Genomic DNA, 17,726 nt, shown 5'->3' on the forward strand with positions numbered 1-17,726 from the left:
CCTTACCCTGAAACCATTATGATGATGTTATGTTAGCATTAACACAGCATTAATGTCTATGTTTCACTGACAAATGTCTGGGTTATACCAGTGCAGTTTACAAACTGGATTTAGGATTGCACATGTTTAAATGTTATAAATTTTAAACTCTTCTAAACTATTTTATTTTAAAATGATTATATAACATTAACCCAGTTTCATTCAGTTGTTAAGAACCACCTTTACATTTGACTAGCTTCAAAGCCCGTTCCTAAGAACGGGCCCTGAAAGGGTCCCCTCCCCTGGCCCCTGGCCAGACAGCTTTGGGCCGCAGCTCACAGCCAGATCAAGTAGGGCAGGCTGGGCAGCTCAATAGCAAGGCCGAGACAGAGCTCCTTAGCAGCCAGTCAGCAGGCCAAGAGGCCCTCATCAGCAGGCCCAGCCTAGCTGGCCAGGAGGCCCTCGTTAGCTAGCCCTCCACCGTGACCCTTTGCCCAGGGCCCTCTCACCTGCTGCTGGCTCCGGGCACTGAGGCGTCTGAGAGCAAAGAGGCTAGAGTCCAGGGCTGGAGGGCGGGAGCCGCAGGGGCAGGACCAATCAGGACAAAGCTGGCTGCATCCTGATTGGCCCTATTACAACTTGGACAGCCAGACACGTCCCACCCCATAGGCTGTTTCAGAAATATATAGAGGAACAACAATGGATAAGGCTGTGACTTTTCATATAATAATGTTAGTATTTCCACCAAAATGTACATATACTTTTAATTATCATTATGTTCAGGAATTCTATGGAGGGTATTAGGTGATCATGGCCTGTTTGCCATATTGTTTCTCAGCACCAGATCTTTTCAATAATCATTTTATCATCTTTACCTTATTTTTTCCTTCTCTATAAAAATGTATTGGCAAGCTTGTTAATTGTCTGAAAAGCAATCTTAGAACACTGGTTTTTATTTAACATACCTAGAACTGTAGAGTTGTGGGTTTTTAGAAAATAACAGTCTTCCCAACAATTTCAATTATCTTCATGGCCCTGATTTTGTGTGGTCCTATTATCTGAGTCATAGCACCAAAGATCTAGAATTCTTTCCCAGAGGATATTGATCTATGCTCCCTCCATCCTAGTTTTCTTTGAGAGCCAACTTGTTGTAGTAGTTAGGAGTGGCAGCCTCTAATCTGGAGAACTGTGTTTGATTCCCCAGTCCTCCTTCCCTCATTCAGCCAACTGGGTAACCTTGAATAAGTCACTGTTTCTCTCAGAGCTCTCTCAGCCCCACCTTCCTCACAGGTTGTCTGTTGTGGGGAGACGAAGGGGAGGTGATTGTGAACTGCTTTGAGACACCTTCAGGTAGTGAATAGCTGGCTATAAAAAAGCAGCTCTTCTGTTTCACTAGTTGTACCCTTTCTAACCATCCTCCTTGTTTGTTTTAATTGTTTTCATTTATATGTTCTTACAGGTCTGTTTTAATATCTTAAAAAAAAATAAATTAGCCTCCCTTGAAGGCCTTACTTGAATAGAAAGGTGGCAAACAAATGTTTTAAACAAATATATTCTTGGCAATCTTGATAGGAAAAAAGATCACTTACAAAAGCAGCTCGTCTTTCTTTGTTTCACAAGTTTCCCCCGATTATAGTATTCATGTAGTATTTTATCCAGACACATTTGAAATGTCCCCTTATTGTCAAGGCAACATTGTCTACCTATCTTTAATATTGTGAATCAATCCTTCTGGTAGAAAAGCAGCATGCTGTAAATGGTGGATTAATAAAAGTTTTGAAATCTTCCCTAACCCCAACATGTATATTTATGCTCATGAAATATAACTTATTTAGTAATAATCCAACAGAGTTAAATTGACATAATTTAACTGGGTGTCGGATTGTGGTCTTCAAATGATTCATCTACACTTCCTCTGTTTTTCTTCTTCTTCTGAACAACATAGGTATTTGTCTGATGAAGATCTTATGTAATGAAACTTAGTCCAGATTTTATGTGGTTATAAATGTATTAAAATATCAAAATCTGGCAACAAGGCAGTGTCTTCAGGAAAGTGCCCTCAATTTTTTCCTTCTTCTGAAGAAACAGTGTGCTGGAGGGGGGGGGGGGTCGACTAATGCTACTCTGTGTTTGCTCCAGGTTGTTGTGCATTCCACATTCTTGAAGTGTAAACTGCTTAGGGTTGCACTGTAAGCAACCAAGCTGGCATCTCTCTACGAATATTATGCTGCTGAAAGGCTGCTAGCAAAGGAAGTATAGCCACTGACCCATTTTTCCTGTCAGTGCAATAGCGTCGAGGAGTTCTGCTCACAAGAAGGAAGAGAAAATTCTTTGGAGTAGGACTGGAATACCATGGCAATGGACTGTACTGTAAAACCTTAGCAGAATGGGAAAATAGTACGTTTCTTTCACCACTTCTGCAACCTTTTATAAAGTTGACATCAATTTGTGGCCAAAAGAAGCAATAGCACGCTCTTGTTCTGAAGACAGTGCAATCTACTAAATGTGACAAGAGGCGCCAATCTTTCCTTTCCATTTTTCCTGCAGTTCCCAGCTACTAACATTATTTGACTGCAGGAGGATTTGAGTAGAAACAAATGAAGCAATGCTTCATTTGAGGAATTATAATGAAAAGAAGGATATGTAGCTTTTTGCTCCTTTATCAATATTATTATCAAGGCTCAGTCATAGATGTAGTAGTTGTGATTTCTCTCAGGGGGGGTTAACTGAGATCAGCACAGGGAATAATGCTAAACTGGCCCTGGTCTACTTCCAAGAAAATCTCTTTAACGGTCTCTGTGTCTCCTTTGACCCAAAAGACCCACAGGCTGCACCATGTTCTTTCCCCACTAGAGCAACGCTGGCTGACATTTTTCCCCACATGAATTTCATCTGACACTAATCCAGCATTAAATGCTTTGCTTCGGAATTGACTGCATATTATAAATACTCTTAACTTCAGCCTTTCACACTATGCCCCATTTTCACCCTTCATGCTGGAAATGGCCATGCTGTGAAGGATAAAACAGAAAGCAGCACCTGCATGTTCTTCTCATGTTAGAACCAGCAAAACAAATCTAGCCATTAACCCAAAATATTAATGTTTCATCCCAAGTATTGTGAAATACATTCCTTACTTGACTCTGAAGATTAAAGTCAAATCGCAAGCTTTCTGTTCTTTCTTTGGACAAGGGCCTCTTTTTAAACTAGCCTTTTGTTCAGTCACAATCACGAATTTACAAACAGGAGATGCTTTCTACAGAAATCTATTTAGAATTTAAACAAGAAGCAAAGAAGCATCTCCTGATGTTATGGAAGCGCAAAGAGACATTTCAGCTTCTGACAGGCCCATCTTGGGGATTGGGGAGGACATGAGGTTATCCTTTTCCAAAGTTATTTGACATCTGGGTTTCCCCTTTTGCAGTGTTTTGACATGGGTTAATTGGTAGCCTTGCCCAGGCGAGTGGATGCTATTAAACACAGTGCTACAAGAAGTTATGCTATTCTTTTGCTTCAAGGACCAAGGACCACTTCCCATTCCGTTTCATTTTGATGTCATTGTCAGCTGTGGGATGATCACATTTGACCTGGTAGAGATGCTTCATCAGAATTACTTTCAACCAGGAAACCATATTGGACACTGAGCAACTGAGGAAAAATGAGTCAACAAATGACAATTAGCCGGTGTTCACTAAGTAATACATGAATAACAAGCCCCCCCAAATCTAGTTATATGTAAATTAGAACCCTATATGAAGCATTATACCCTTATGGTTCTGTAGGCTCGTCAATATTTTAAAATATTCTGTTTCAACACAATTTCCAAATACTTGATGGATGCTGAAAGCAGGGCAATAGCTGATTTAGATTGCTATCTTGGCTGTCTTTCAAGACAGCATTCCTTCCAAGTTCTCCTGTATTCCAGCTCCCTGCACTAAACACTTGTAATGTATGGGATTGTATCACAAGGAACAAAGCACAGACCATTTTCCATAAATAAAAGTTTATTATAGGACATATCAGAATGTGAGCCACCTGCTGAAGTATTTATTTTTAAAGCATCTATACCCTACTTTTCTACCACTAATGCCCAACAAGGTAGCTAACAAAGTACTAAGAATACACCAAAATAAGCTTTTACAATTCATGTTTCAAAAAATTGAATGAACCCCAGTGGCCTTAATGGAACCCAGCAGGTTGGTGAAGTCTAGGGCACTGGCACAATCCTGCCTGCACTGTTTCTTCCCTTGGCCAAGTGGCAGGAAGCATTGGGTTGAGAGATGCACACTTGGGTCCCATTCTCTGGAGGCCTTGTGCATCAAGGATCTATGAATAATGCCAAGCTGGAGAATGCTCTGTTTTGTTGTGTACAATTCATCCATGCGTAGATACAGTGGATAGGATTGACCCACTGGTGTTAAAGCATTCCTAAAACACCAGTTGTTTTTAAAGCTATTGCAAAGCCCCAAAATGTTAAGAGACTATACTTTCTAAAAATCAAATCAGATGTGATACATGCTTAATTATAGCTTGCTGGTTTCCAGCTACACACTACATTGAAATGTGTGTTTTCTTTGTTTACTGCATACATAATGTTTTTTCCCCCTAATGTCACAGAAACTATAACTACAATTTACAAGGATATAGCCAATCAAATTGCTATTGATTTGGTGATGCAGCCTTTGATATTCTCATGCCTTAATCTCATTCATAAAGCTGCTTTGCATTTTTTTTCCTAACTGTCAATGATTTGTGGCTCATAAATATTCAACTCTAATTTGCATTTACCTTTTCTGCATGCATGCTTACTTGCACTAAGTCTCTGCATTTGACTTTTTGTTGTTTCATTTTTATGTGCAGGTTTATTTGAAAGGCATCATGATCTCCTGGCTCCATTTGCTAAGTTGCCTGCTAGCATCAAGATGCAGGCGACTGCCCTTCAACTGTCATCCCGATCTTAAACACACAATTACGTCATCAAAGTAATTAGTCCCATGGATTTCAACTGGCTTCTACCTAAGTGTGCCTAGGATTGCCTCCTTAATTAGCATACCTTCCAGTGTCGCATAAGTCCCTTAGAGAGCCAAAATACACCCAGATGGAACCAGGAATCTGAAGGAAGGAGTGCTTCCATTGTTCCACACACTCAGATGACACTGGAGCATTCCCACTTTGTCTTAATGGTAAGGCTGGAAAGCGTCTTTTGCCCAAAGAAATTTATTTCTACAGCATCTAACCAGCATCAAGCTGATGCCAACTTAATGGTTTTGCAATAGACTATTGAAGGCTAAATTTAAAATTTAAAAAATTTAAAAAAAAATTTAAAAAAACAAAGAGGCTTGCCTGTAATTATTAAAGGGCTAAAACAGACTTTGTTAACCCTTCGATCGTGGAGGAACCCCTGAAATATTTTTCAGGTTTCGAGGAATCTCAGAAGTGGTGACATGCCCTTTCAGAGAATTGGGCCCGGAAGTAAGATGCAGGAGCTAGTCAATCCATCGATCACTCCATCCATCATTTAATGTTTCCATTGCGGAGAAAGAGACTAGGCCTTTAGAGCAACTGGGGAATTGGGCTCCAGTGACTTCTAGTGATGTCAACAGCCATCTGGAACCCTGGCTGGGAATCCCTGGACTAAAAGCACAGTAGTTAACTCCCACAGTGTTAAAGGAGGGAACTTTTTTCTCTTGTCATTCCCCCATCCCCAATCAGCCCCTTTCCCAAGCCACACTGTGGGGAACATAAAGGTATCCATTTAGTGCCACTATGTTTCCCCCAGATGTTTTCCTGGAGGTGAACTTCAGCCATGGCCTAAAGCAGCACTAGGGCATCTGTGGTTGCTTATAACCTTTAATAGCAACCACCAAGGGATGGGCTGGTCATGGATCTCCATGTACCATCAGAGTGCTGTGTCCCTAACAGCTTTTCTATACATTGTGAACTATAGGTTTTACTTTGGGCAGAAAAGTTAGCATCTCCCTGATACCCTAACTGAGGGAGGCTTTTAGGATTCAAAATATGGCTTGTGCACACGGACATGTAACCTTCTGCACTGAAGTGATACAATTAAGAGTGCTTTTTGCCTGAGGAAGTGTGCCTGCACATGAAAGCTCACGCCTTGAATAAATCTTGGTTGGTCTTAGAGGTGCTACTGGACTCAAGTTTTGTTGTGCTACTTCAGACCAACACAGCTACCCACCTGAATTGAGAGTGCTATTCATCTTAGTTACTACCACATTATTTCACAATAGGCTGGATTTTCACATGCAGTGAAATGAGGTGGGATGACATTCTTGAACTCTTCTCCACTGTGTTGGGTGGAAATTTACTTCATGTTCTTCTATTTCTTAGTGATTTAGGCCATGATCTAGCAGCTCAGAATTCTCCACAAAATCTCAGATATTGTCAGGGTTTGCACCACTATATCAAATAGTATTTTGACTGATTGTCCTTTTCTGTCTTGTACTTTTATTAGACTTAATATAATGAAACAACTGTGTCATATAATGTATTTTGTCATGACACAGTAATGACAACAGTACTGTGGTGATGTTTTAAAGGTGTACATATAGGTTCAGAAGAATGACCCCCGCCCAAAATGAAATATTTTATGTTCTAAGTTGACTGAATTAAATTGCATTTAATTTCTTCCAGTGAAATCAAACCAAACATGCTTCATTTTGATCAGATTTATTTGTGAACCAAAAGGATACATTCACAAGGGCTATATCCATATGTTTACAATAAAAAATTAGGGCCTGATCCAGCCAGTTCAGCACAGCATAAAAGTCCCATTGAACCATGTGCAGAAATTTCCCACTGGAATCAATGGAACTAAGAATGCCCAGCCCAAGAATCTGCAGGATATGCTCAATGGGGAAATTAAGTATATTCAATGTTATCAGTTAACGTAGTTCATATAGAGATTTTATACTTTAACCAAGTTCATGCAGCTAAATTGTGGCACTCAGCTGCTCTCTGTGGAACAAAGGTTAGAGTCATGCATTCTCCAACACCCAAGGAAAGTATTATCCACTATGACATATGCCTAGAAATGTTGTCTTATGATAGCAATATGGTCTCAAGATGAGCATAGGGGACAAGAACTTCTGATGTGTATCTTTTCCGGTGGCCTATCAATACTTTTGGTTGCTTATGTTAGATCCTATGCTACTGATAAATGGTGAAATTAGTATATTTATTCCTAAATGCACATGAACTTTGTAAGAAGTACCTCCTTACAATAAATGTATTGTATATATTACAGCTGAGTTTAGTGAAGACGCATCTCTGAAGTGCCACTGGACTCAAACTTTGGTCTGCTGCTTCTGACCAACATGGTGACCCGCCTGAATCTGAGTTTATTGTTTATTAACCATCCCAAACATGGTACAGTCTGGCTGCAATCCTATTTTGTTCAAGTCTGCATTGCAAATCCTTGGCTTGTTCTATGAGGCTGATGTCTTGTATATTTAGTCTAAACTCAGCAACAAATGTTTTCCTTTCTGTAAATAGGCTGAAAATGTGAGGGTGAATTGGCTATCTGAAATGCATGAAATAAACCAATACTCCCTGCATTTCAAAAAGTTCTATTTACGTGCGTAAGAGCAATAACTCAAACCGTGATGAGGTCATCATTTCCTGAATGTATTATTTAAACTTTTATTCTGCCCTATCTCCGCAGACTCACGGCGGAATGTGTTGTATTCTTCCATGCAATGTGAACTGCATATACATGATCCCTGGACTCCTTGGTACTCCGATGGAAGAGAAAGAAAAAGAGCATCACGCATCCACGAGACCTTCCTTCTGCACGCCAGCCCATCTGCATGCTCACTTGCTAAGGCGAGGTTCCCTTTGCTGCACTCCACTGGGATGTATCATCCTCCTTCTCCTGCCACTCTGATGACAGCAAGACATAGCATGAGCAAGGCAGCCGGCTGACACGGCTGACTTTTTAGATCTTACGGAAGGCAGTGGAATTCAAGGAGCCAACGTGTGAGCAGGATTTTAGGCATGGCCATACTGCCAGCATTTGTACCTTGCCGCAGAAGGAATTCTCACTTACATCAAGAGATGGACTACTGCTTTCAGAGGACCTCCTTGTTAAGTAGAATTGCAAATGGGAGATTTCGATTGAAAGCAATGCCCTGTTCTGCAAGGAAACAATAGATTTCAGAAAGAAGACCGGAACAAATGTTCCCTTCACTCGTCTCCCAATCCCATACTTGCATTGCAGTGTTGGAATCTCATCAGAGCTACTTTCAGATCCAATAGATGTCTGAAATGATTTTGTTTCACAAATCAGAATGAGTGGTGGCTGCAGTTGGCATCCCGGCTCTGATCCTCTCTGAGAAATCTGGGCCAAGGGAAATGCCAGGTTGAAACTTTCTGGAAGAAACACGTTGCAGGGGGAAGCAGTGAATAACTTAGCTGAAGAGGAAAATGAAACATATGTTTAGAGGTAGTTCAACAGCAACAACAAAAAGAAGTTCTGACTCGGTATTAATTATCCCACAGAGGTAACAGGGTTGCAACTATTCTCAGTTCTGACTAACACCAGCAGATAGCAGCAAATGTGAGAGCTCCCAGACAGTCCTCTGAGCGGTTGCCGGGACTGGCCTCATTCTGTTTGCAAGAGCCCATGGAGTAGGGAGGATTTCCTCCCCCCCCCCCCATGTTTGGCTATAGGCTGGCGATCAAGTTTCTGCAGCTAATCCTTAACTAACAGGCCAAATCCTACGGAACTGGAGGGAAAGGTTAAATCAAGGGATTTCCCACACACACACACAAACACACACACACCCTGTCTGTTTATCTGAGGACTCCGTCCTCATTAGGGAGGTGGGGCAGGGAGTCTGTAAACTACTGTTCCCTTGCGGCAGAGTAGGGGGAAGAACTTTGTACTTTAATCTCTTAGTCTCCTGAGCAAATAGGAGGGGGGGTGTATATGGGAGTGAGAGCACTTCTTGGCCAGATGTGTTGATTCTCTTGTGCCTCTTTCTTAGAAAGTAGGAAAGGAGGCGTCCTGGAGATGGAGAGTTAACAGGGCAAGCGGATTCAGAATGACTCCAGTCTAACCCTACTAGCTACTGGGGATTTCACTATCCGAGTTTACAAGGTGCTGGGGTGGGGTGTCTTGTTTGGCATCCCTCTGTAGAAAGGGACAAAAGGACCCTTGTCCTCCGACTTTGCTTCCTGTATTGTAACTGTGTGTTGCAACTGTTGTTTTTGCGAACCGAGTCCTCCAACCCCGGGGTGAAATTAGAGCTCAGGATGGGGAGTGGGGTGCGGGCTCACAAGCCTCGGGGAGAAGGCGAGGCTGCTTTCCTGCCGCCAGGTGCCCCTCTATTGAGTTTGTCAGGGATCATAAAACGGGCATCGATTATTCAGAGCGCCCATTGATCATCGCAGGACTGCTTACTGCAGCAACGGGCAAGGTTAAAAAGGAAAGTGACCTCCTGCCGACGTGACACAAAGTCATTAGGTAAATGAGCTATTCATACAGGTCCTCATCAAGGTCAGGCGGGTTTTATTGGTGGGGGCATTAAAGTCAGCCTGGAGCTTCAGGGGTGGAGGGAGGGGGGCTGGACCCTAAGCGCTGCAGAAGTCCCCTCATCACTCCCCCCCCACACATACACACTTGAGCAGGATTCAGCGAAAGGATGCGCTTCTCCCTGCTGGCTTCCCTGGGAGGCCCCCCTCCCCCCCCAGTCATTCCCGGGCAGTCCGAAGTCACATTAAAAATCATAGCCCATGGTCAGGGGGCTTCCCACGCCTGGTTCTCTTTCTCAGCCGTCGGAGAAGAATCCTTCAGATTAAGAAGAAAGGGGGTGGGGGGAGGGGGAAGAGATATATTTATGCACATATTTATCCCCTCTAATTAGAGAAATTAATCCTCGTCTAGCTAAAAGGTAACATAGGAGGCCTCCCTTTGATGTTTAATGGCATCATTTGTGGCCAACATTCCAGCTGATTAGGGGGTAATTGTCGTTAAATGCTTTCCGAGCGGCTCCTAGTTGGAGGCCGAAGGGCCGGGGTCGGGACGGCTCATTGCCCCCTGACGGAGTCCGAAGGTATGGGCGTCTTCGATGGGTCGTCCCTTTTATTCGCTAGATTTCCGATCATTGTCACAATACAAAAGGCGAGAAATGCCACCCCCCTCCCGAATCTCAGGGAGAAAAGCAAACGGGTCCTCCCCCCTCCCCCCCATCCTGCCGCAGGGACAAGAATTGGGTCTTTCCTCTTCCTCATGACACCGACACGGAGATGAGGAGGTGGAAGTGAACGGGCCGGCAGCCGCTCTCTTGTCCTGCGGTTGTCGGAGCGAAGGAACTGTCTGGGGCTGGAAGCGCTTCTGGAAGCCGCCACGTCCTGAAAGCCATCTCCCGCCCGAGCAAAGTCAATACAGAACCAGGGGGTGGGGGGCGTGGCTGCAGTGCCGTGCCTGCTTGTGCCGTACCAGCTATCTTTCCCCATACTCAGCACCCGATCTATGGGGAAAGGCGGGAGGGGAGGGGGCCTTACAAAACACAATCGCCGGGGTATGGTTTGGTGGACGGGGGAGGCGGCCTCGCAGTTAAAGGAAAGGCAGCCCCCATCGGCAACTGTCAATGAGGCGGTTTGGGTTGAAAACTTTTTGGAGGGGGAAGGAGGGGGCCGCCTTGAGACCTCCGCTCGCCACGAGGAACCACTGCTTTGGCCTGAAGGGGGAGAAGTTAACCAAGCGGTGGGGGGCTGCCCTAGAAATCAAAGCCATTCATGCCGAGCCCCATTCGCCTTTCCTAGGCGCGCTTCCTTGGAAGGAAGCCCCATTGATTTCGAGGCGACGGGCTTCCTTCCGAGACATCCGTTCTGCCGCGGTCTTGCCAGGCTGGGTGGGGAGGCTTGGCCATCCTTGCCCAACTCCACACAAGCGCGGTCCCTTCCCTTGTTGCCCACCGGAGTTCACACGGGGGGGACTGGCACCCGATCTGGGAGGCTTCTTGTTGCATGTCTCTCCCCCTCCCCCCGTCCTCGCACCCCCAACCCCCAGTAATTTCTTCCCCAGAAACAAATGATTATTTGGAAATATGCAGCCGGCTGCAAAATTCAGCTCAAGACAATTTGGGGGGAAATGCCACCGGCCTGAAATCCAAGATACATTCGGACTTCAACCGGAGCCACTTCGATTTTTAAGATGCGCCGACTGCTTTCTACGGGTCTAAATCGGCTTCATTGCCGCGCCCCTCTGGATGCGGGTGGAAGCGTCACAGGGATTCGGTTTCAGGGGACAGCGGGCAGGGGACGGGAGGGGGCTTTCAGGAGGTCGCCGAGGCAAGGGTGCCACGAGCGGTTTGGGGTTCAGAGAGTCCTGGGGAGGAAAGGAGGTTTGATGCCCTTGCACCGGAGCTCGGCTTTCGCTTCAGCAAAGGAAGCCGGGATACTTTGATTGAACTGACATGTGGGTTTTTTCTTCTTCTTTCCTGGAGATAAGGGAAAGAAGTGTGGGAGACTGGGGGGGGGGGGAGAAGGAGAGGATTTTATGTAAATGAGCAACTCCGAAATGTATTACAAATCCGCGGTAATAAACCTGACAGTTTTGACAGTATTGACAACATAAATATACGTTGGAACACTGCACTTTCAGATACTTAAGCCGATGAAGTAATAAAAAAAGATTCGACTACAATATTTCAAATAATCGGCATTGATGTTTTGATACATCAATTTTATACCTCCAAATCGATACCCCCCACCCCGGTGACGGGTCAATTTTAAGTAAAAATCCACCGCAATTATTTACGTTATTGCCAGTGACGACCTAATAACTGTTTTCAATTAATTACAGAAGAACTAAGCATTGGGAGAACTCAGCGGCCATATATTGTGCCATAAAGCCCCTCGACAAGGGAACACAACAGCAGCCCTTCTCTTGCATTCTCTTTGAATGGAGGAATAGAGAGAGAGAGGGACACACACACACACAATGCTCCTCCAGAAAGGAAAAACCAGGATCGTCTGAAGCTGCAAAGGTCTTTCCGTCCCTCTGGCCGGAAACCACCGCCTGTTCTTTGACTGCGTCCCGCACTCCACGTCCCTTGAGTTGACTTTTCTTTCTGCTGTCCCGATGAGGGGATTTTGCTGGGCAGCCGCCGCCGGAGGAGATTTCGGGGCATTGGATGAGTTGGGCGAGGGGCGTCGGGTGCCCTCGTTTCTACACGAGTTTAGCTTGTCCAGAATTGGAAATGTGAGTTAGGCAGCCGGATCCGCACCTAGCTGAACCCCACTAAGATATACGGGGCGGCACTGTCTTCTGGCCAGATGTTTCTGCGAACTTGCCTTTTGGGCAAGTCCTTTGGTGCCCTAAGGGTCAATTTCCCTAGAATTTGCCTAGAAGTCGAGGATGTGTATATGTATATGTATAGTCCCAATAAGCCCTACCCTCAGCAAAACTGGAGCAGATTGCGACTAGACCTATGCTAGACCCAAGTCTGCACCACTCCTGCCCCACAATGTCTTTTGTCTCCCCCCTCCCCCCAGTGTTGTCACCACGCAGGCACAGGGTGCCGCTTCGGCTCTCCTTTCCGGCTTTGCCTAGGCGCAGAAGCAAGGAGGTAGGATGGAGCTGGGCTTGGCCTTCCACCTTAGGATGCCGCTGAGTTTCAGCGCAGGGCCCATCTGGACTAGTGGGATGAGGCAGACGCCCCTACTTGCTAAGCCCCGGGAAAGGGGTCCAACTGAGTGTGATTTTCCAAAAGACGACGAGTTTAGGATCGGGGATGTTCCTAAGTTTCTTTCTTACAGGATTGCTGCGCAAAAGTCCTACATGGGAGTTTAATTCTGAAGTCCTACAAGGGAATTCACAATTAAGAGAGGGAGGGACGGACGGGAAATGCACCAGGGAAAGTGTGTCTGTCCTCTGCCTTTTTGCCGTCAGCGAATTTTTGATTCGGAACCAAAAGCAGCATCCCCTTTCGAAAATGACATTCGGCATAGCGGGCAGGGCTCTTTTAAGTATTCAGAGAGGAAAATCTACTGGAGCTGCTTGGAAGCCGCCTCTTCCGAAAGTGTTGGAGTCCCGCCAGATAGCGCTAGAGGGCTGTTTATTGAATCGCTTCTTCAGCTCAGTGGGATCTTTACAGAATAAACAGGAGAGATAAAGAAATGGAGGGGGGGGGAGAGACTCACACTCTACAAGTGCCGTTTTAATTCCTAGAGGTGTTTGAGGAGCATAATGGGGGATTGCAAGTGAATAAAGAAACTGGAGCTCATGTTGATTTTGAAAGGGGGGGGAAAGAAAGGGAGGGAGGGTGCGAGAAGTTAACAGGTAAGGCAATGAATGTCCTCCTAATCCAACTTCCAAAGATCGCAATCATATAGCTAGAGAGGTCAGGAAAAGTTCACTCTGATGGGTTAAGCACAGCCTTCCTGGAGAAAAAGGCTTCCCACAAAGTAAGAGGTTGGTGAAATCCAAACAAAAACCAAAGAAGAAGGAGAAGAAGAAAGAGTGAAATTGGCATTGGGAGTGGTGGGTTAATAAAGAACTAGAAGGACAGACGGACTAGAAACTTCACGATTTCAGTGCAGCATTTAGCCTCAGATTTATGTTCACGTGTATGACTGACCGTTTGCAAAACTGAATATTTCAGCCCACAAGAAGGGGGGGGGGACAGAGAGAGAGAGAAGAAAATGTTATAAGGACTTGCTGGTTCCCCGAAAACTTGAACAAAATGACGGAAGAGTTGCGTTTAGTGCAGCTAAAACGCATGGATCTCAATCCAAGACAAAGAAATTGAATATAAACCGGCTTTCCTCTCTCCTTTTTCAGTCGCTGGTATTCCTAATCAAGTAGTTTAGTTTAAGCAGATTTGTGAGAGGACTCAAAGAGTATATCTAAGATGAAGAAAGAAATAAGATCCTTGTTGTATAAAATTAAAGCAAACGGTCGCTGTTTCCAGACTAGTACAGAAAACCTGCAGTGCAAACAGAACGTGAATAAACTAAAGTATTTTGAACAGTTTATCAAATCTTATTCATTCCTTGCAATTTAATTGGGGGAAAGGAGAAGAGAATGCAGAATTCAAAACAACTTCTAATTCTCTAGATAGGGAGGTATGTTTCACGATGCAATTTGCATAATCCCCAAAAATAAATACTTCATCTCAGCAAACAAAATAAACATCGAACAAAGTTACAAACAAGATTACGGCTAAATTTATTTGTACCTCCAGTGAGGAGTCAATTGTTCTAACAGATGTAGGAAGGCTAAAAGGATTTAATCCACGAGAATTTAATAAACTAGATTAACTACATGCACTTTCCACACTGTTTGAGACCCCCAAGTTAATGGAGTCAGAGTATCTATTAGAACAGATAAAGATCTATCAAAGGAGAAAAAAAGATTTCCAGATAGGGGTGGATAGGCTACACTGCCATTTGTCTAGCCCTCTCCACACACACAATGTCCCGCTGGCCGAGAGAGAGGGAGGGAGAGAGAGAGAGAGAGAGAGAGAAAGAGAGAGAGAGAACTTCTCACAAATGCTGGGAAAGCAAAAACCTGAAATAAATAAATATATTTTGAGAATCGAACATATTACCTGTTGGCCAACTCGGCTCTGTCAAAAAGAGAACAAAATCTCAAAGACACCCAAATGGTACTTCCAGAAATTCTGGTTGTTGGGAAGGCGACCCTGGAAGTTTAGAGAGGGTTCTCTTCCATTCCAAGGAGGAGATTTGGGCATCTGAAGTGAATAGGTTTCAGCACCCATATTTGTTCTGGCGCACTTGTAAAATGCGGTTTGGAGAGGATCTTTAGCCTACTGATTGTCTCTGTATTGTTTTTCTTGAAACGGATCTTTTGCCCTTAATGAATCCCCACACAGCTGGACAGCTCCTTCTCGGACACTGAGAGCCCTAACCCCCAACTGACCCCAATTTGACACCACAAGATGAAATTTTACCGCCTGTTAAAACCATTTCCAGCCTAGGCCAAAAGGGAGGGGGGGAGGGAGGGAGGGGGGAGATTACTGTTGATGGAGATGCGTTTCCACACCGGACACCTCAATCCTTGGTGGGGGGAGGATTTGGGGACAAGAAAAGCCACAGATGCTCCACTTCCTTAACACTTCGCTCAAGGACAAGCCTTTGATGGGTCAGAAACGTTGGAACTCATTTAAACCCACTTTCTAAAATCTTTTTTTTCTTTTAAGAAAAAGAAAAGGGGGAAAAAAAGAATGAATCTCACCAGCCCGCTAAAGAGCCGCTCCAAATCTGAGCGCCACCTTCACTTCTCACTTGCCCTCGGAATTTGGAAGGCATGCCTTGGGCGTTGGGCAAGAGATCTGTGCGCAGGATATAGGCGCTGAATTCTTGAACTGTCCCGCTCACCCACCCCCGAGAATTAGCCGTTTCGAGGAGCTGGCGCGGGATTATGCGGCCTCTTTATTTTAAGCCTCTTCGCAGACAGGCCACGAAGCTGCCTGTGCGGGGGTAGATTTCTTGCCCGTTTTCCTAGTAACATCAAGATCCGGGTGGCTTTACACTAGCCAAGGAAGGGATCACACACGCTTCCTTTGGAGTGGAGGGGGCGGACAGCCTTTCAGTTTGTAAACGTCACCCACTGTTTAGTTTTCAACATTCCTTCCCGAAAAGCGATGAGGTTACTAAACTGAGCTTGATTTAGGACACTCGTCGCGCTAATGCTGCCAAAGCCCGGTGAGCCAGCAAACAGTGGCCGCGCTAGAAAGCACGGACTTTCTCCCCAGCCTTCGCATACACCCGAGGGGTTGTTTCAACGCGACGGGCTTATTTGCACAAACTCTTCCGGCGCGTCCCCTCCAGAACACCAAAGCTATCCCATCAGAGAAATACAGATCTCCTGCAGGGGAGTTTTATTTTATTTTTGCTGCTGTGCAGGGAATCAAGTTTGTAATGTGTCCTGGACGCCAGGATTTTGTGGGCTGTTACACAACAAAAGTGATTCCCAAGGAATTTAGGAAACTGACATTTTCGGAAGGGGTGTGTGTGGGAGGGGGGAGCATTAGTCAGTACCATTCATTGACGAGTAGATCTCTTTTAAAGAAATCTGTTGTGTTGGACGAGTCCAGCTGCAAAAGTAGGAAGGGATTTGCATAACCTACTGCTCTCTGTAGGTCTCCGGGCACCCGAAGGATTAACCAAGTATTCATGACTGTGACTATCTTGAACTGCGTTACCGATTTATGCGACAGAGGAGAAAATACTGCGGAACAACAAAACCGCTTAGTTTGTCCCCCTCCCGCTCCCCCCTCAAAGGCGTCCTTGGCCAAAGGAACCGATTTAAGCAGTGCTTGAAAGAGATCGACACACACACACACACACACACAGACACACAGACACACACACAGAGGGCGGCTTGACTCACCTTTGCGTCCAGTCCCGGGCAAGTCAGCCACGGAGTGTAGCCCTTGCTCTCAAGAATGGCTTTAATCTTGCCAGAGGTCCTCTAGAGGGAAAGGAAGAGGGGAGGGGAAAGGGGGGGGCGAGAAGAGAAGGGGACAAAACAGCACACCGGGCGCCGGCTGCTCCGCTTCAGACGGCGTTCAAACCGAGCGCGCCGGACTCTTCCCCGCTCCTTGCGCTGCTGCTGCCGGTGGAGCCGCGCGCACTCTGCGGTTGCCTGGCGGAGCGCGCTGGGAAGGCGAAGCGATGCCCAGTGGCGTTTATCAGCCCGCTCGGCGCGCTATCTTTCTTTATATGTGAGGGCTGATTTCCCGCAGACATCATTGTTATGATGGCTCATTTAATCAAACTGTTTAATTGCTCCGGTAATCACTATCATCATCACAGGTACTCAATCATTCATCATTTCGGAGGGCTTTATTGACCTCTGGAGCACATTCCCTTTGCCCATTAAAACCGGGCCAAATTTCTACAGCCACCTTCTCGCTCTCTCCCACCCCACCCCCTTCTGTGATTTTTGTTTCTCCCCAACTTTCTTGGATGGCGATCCTTCTGGATTATCTCCCCCTCCAACTAATTCTCCTCCTTCCATTTTAGCATCTAAAAAAAACAATTGTTAAAAGCCCAATAGATGCACAACTAGATGCACACTCATTGATAAATCCCATTATTAACGGGGGAGTCTGGTTTAGATTTTATGTGCGGGGAGCGTGAATGAGGCAGGGGGGGGAGAGAGAGGAGGGAGTGCAAAACTGCAGCAATCAATAGTTTGACCATTGCTCCTCCCCTAAACTTCAAGCCTTCCCGTGATTGATGATCTTGGGGAGCTTTGGTAATTGACTGCTTTGAGGTAAGGCATGTTTTAGTCCCAGCGAAGTGATTGGAGGAGACTATATACACACACCAAAATTAACGTGGTGCAGTGTGGAGAGCGAGGGAGGCGTATGTGTGTGTTTCAAAAGTTCCTTCGATCCTTGACAACGGAGGAAGGGGGCACCATCTCCCTTAATTTGCGGAATAACTTGGCTGTAATCAACATAAGCGTAAAAGGGAGCCCGCCAGACAACGTTTTAAACACCGATTGCACAAAGCCCAGGTACCAACGTGCAAGAATCACAGGCTCGCCCCGGGCGGAGGTTCCTGGGTTGCGTTTAACTCACACACCGGGATCTGCAGCCCGGTCGCGCGAGAGGGGAGGGGGAAGTGATAGGGACTTTGTTTTCGAGCCCCCGCGCCGCTGCCTCCACCGGCACGCCAAACCTGAAAGGATTTCCTTTTCTTTTCTCGCCCCCCCCTTCCCCGGCCTGCCCGCCCGCCTTCCCTCG

At 45.6% G+C, this 17,726-nt stretch overlaps 1 long non-coding RNA gene across 1 annotated transcript; it reads right to left on the reverse strand.

Annotated features, from left to right (window-relative positions):
- Positions 1-7,627: 7,627 nt before the first annotated feature.
- On the reverse strand, positions 7,628-17,646 carry LOC143830450 (uncharacterized). The gene is made up of 2 exons (XR_013228452.1): positions 16,364-17,646; positions 7,628-8,412 (listed from the first exon to the last, which is right to left on the reverse strand). It is a non-coding gene; the product is annotated as an uncharacterized LOC143830450 (long non-coding RNA).
- Between the last annotated feature and the right edge of the window lie 80 nt (positions 17,647-17,726).

The sequence above is a fragment of the Paroedura picta genome, chromosome 2, assembly GCF_049243985.1.
Source record: "Paroedura picta isolate Pp20150507F chromosome 2, Ppicta_v3.0, whole genome shotgun sequence".
Taxonomy (NCBI): Eukaryota; Metazoa; Chordata; class Lepidosauria; order Squamata; family Gekkonidae; genus Paroedura; species Paroedura picta.